We start from the raw sequence: 3,026 nt of genomic DNA, 5'->3' as shown, positions 1-3,026 counted from the left end.
TCGACGGAACTCCACCACTAGACCCGAAAGAGGGAAAGCGAATAAAAAGGGAAGCCGCCAACTATACCATCGTCGCAGGACAACTATACAAATGCGGATTCTCGCAACCCCTGCTCAAATGCATCGAACCCGGGGACACAGAGTACATACTCCGCGAAATCCACGAAGGTTGTTGCGGCTACCACGTCGGAGTTAAAACGTTAGCCCAAAAAATCATCAGGGCAGGCTACTTCTGGCCCACAATTATCCGAGACTCCATACAAATAGTCAAAAACTGTGATAAATGCCAAAGGCACGCCAATATCCACCAAGTCGCCCCTCACCAGCTCAGCATCATATCGGCAGAACTGCCATTTGGCACCTGGGGTATCGACCTCGTCGGGCCCTTCCCTACGGCACCCGGCCAACTCAGGTATCTCATCGTCGCCATAGACTATTACACCAAATGGATCGAAGCTGAACCCCTAGCCTCTATAACGGCAACTCAGTGCCAAAAATTCCTCTGGCAACAGATAATCACCCGATTCGGGATCCCCGAGATCGTTATCTCGGACAAAAGAACCCAATTTGCTGACAAGAAATTCAGAGAATTTTTAGAAGGGCTACGCGTATCTCACCGTTTTAGCTCGGTAGAACACCCCCAAACAAACAGACAGGTGGAATCCGCAAACAAAATAATCATCAAAGGACTCAAGAAGCGGCTCGATGAAGCTAAAGGATTATGGGCCGACGAACTCGGATTGGTCCTATGGTCATACCGAACCACACCGCAAACGACCACAGGAGAAACACCCTTCCGATTAACATACGGTGTGGAGGCAGTCATCCCGGTAGAAATCGGAGACCCAAGCCCCAGAAAAACGGTCGGCGGTTATGACAAAGAAGCAGAACGAGATCTCATCGACGAAGAAAGAAGTATAGCTCATATCAAAAAGCTAGCCCTAAAACAGAGAATCAGCTTAAGATACAACCATGGCGTCGTCCGACGAGAATTCGCAACCGACGACCTCGTCCTACGACGAAACGATATCGGTCCCCCGACCCCAGGAGAAGGGAAACTCATTCCCAACTGGGAAGGACCATACAAAATCAAGGCGTTAATCGGAAAGGGAGCATATAAACTCGAACGACTTAACGGCGATGAAGTCCCAAGGACCTGGAACGCCGCCAATTTACGGCGATACTACACTTAGGCCGACCTAACTAGGTCACCCTCCTTGTCCTTTATTTATTTATGTATCTTCCCATTTTACGACTCGTGAATTTTAATTTTCGCTTAAGTATCAAACCCGGGTACTCTTTTCCCCCAAAAACGGTTTCCCCAAAAAAAATGGAGGGTTTTAATGAGGCCTAACCATCAATAAAAATTCCATTAAAAGCTATTTCTACCTTTCTAAAGTGTCCCAAATACGGAACAAAGTCACGGCCACGACCGGGGGACTGATCACCCCCAGGCCTAACACACGGATATCCAAGAAAAACCCGACCAAACGACGGTCCGAGGGAACAAATAAAACACACGGAATAGCTTAAAACGGAACATACCAAAGGCCCAAACGGCTGAAAATACTTTGAAACGGAACATACAAAAGGCTCGAACGGCCGAAAATACCATTAAGCAGAGTCTGATGTTACGAAGTAACAATTACATGGCCCCTGGCCATCCAAAATATTCAAAACAGTTCAAAATAAAATCCAAAAAACAAAGATAGAAAACTACTCGAGGTCGACAATCTGGCCGTCGCGAACAGTCTTAAAAGCTCCCATCACGGACACATCCACATCCGAAGCCAACACTAAAGCCTGAGCCCTCATAGTCTCCTCAGTAGCTGCAATCGCATCCTTTGCATCAGCCAGTAACTCCGTCTTCTCCTTCTTCAAGGCAGAAACCTCGGCCTTCAAAGTCTCCGACTCACTGAGAAGCACGGTAGCTTGAGAACCTGCATCAGAAGCCTGCTGCCGCTCCTCTGCCAATTGAGAAAGAAGTCAAGTCTCGACCTCGGAAAGTCGGAGAATCTCCGCCCCGGCTTCCTCAGAAGACTTCACCGCCTTCTCCTTCGCAACTTCGGCAGCCTTAAGCTTCTCCTTCAGCTTAGCCACCTCAGCCTGAGAGTGGCGGAGCTTCTTATCCAACAAACCGACCTGAGCCATCACGGGCTCAGCTTTCCGAACAACAACGGCAGACCGAAGGAGAGCACGATACACTGACTTGGCCCGGAACAAAACATCATAGCCATCAAAAAATGGCTCCGTACCAGCATCAAGTGTTGATCAATGAACCCCGGGGCATCGAAACGTCGATCCATCACACTAGGCACAAGACCCTCATCCTCAAAAGTCTCGCTGCTCGGCTCCTCAGGCCTCTTTCTCTTCCGAGAAGCCTCAGCGGCCGTCACCACGACGACTTCAGGCGAGTTCGTAGGACCAGGAGAAATATGAGCATCGGTCCGCACACCCGAAGAAACTACCTCTTGAGAAGCAGCCTGAGACCCCACGGCGGGATTGGAAACAGGAGTAGCCGGAGACGACGACCCCTTCTCCCGGCCCATCGCTGCCTTCAGCCGTGCTAAGGAAGTCAAACCACCAGCCATCTCAACTGAAAGAAAACAAAAAAGGAATCCCAAGTTACAAAAACGGAAAAACAAAACATAAAAACCAAGAAAAGGACAGACACACACCAACATATGACCGACAAGCAACCGGATCTCCCATCACATCCCGAGGATTAAGAGGGCGCTCCCCAAATAATTGCCATAATACAAGAGCGACATCCCGTTCCTCCGAAGTCAGGAACTCTTGCATAACCCGAGTAAAAATCGACGGCCCCGCCTTAAAATTCGAATAGGTGGGAAACCGCCGCTCACCCTCCAATGTCAACCAAAAAGGATGATGCCCTCTTGCGGGACGAACCTTAAAATATCCACTCTTAAAACCATGAAAGGAATCTTCATACAAACTGAAGAACCGACGATGAGGCTGAGCTCTAAAAGACACATACCCCTTCTTATGCTTCCCCTCCTTGGTCG

Source organism: Arachis ipaensis, chromosome B09 (genome assembly GCF_000816755.2).
Source record: "Arachis ipaensis cultivar K30076 chromosome B09, Araip1.1, whole genome shotgun sequence".
Lineage (NCBI taxonomy): Eukaryota > Viridiplantae > Streptophyta > Magnoliopsida > Fabales > Fabaceae > Arachis > Arachis ipaensis.
The sequence above is the reverse complement of the archived record's forward strand: the minus strand, read 5'-3'. Positions refer to the sequence as shown.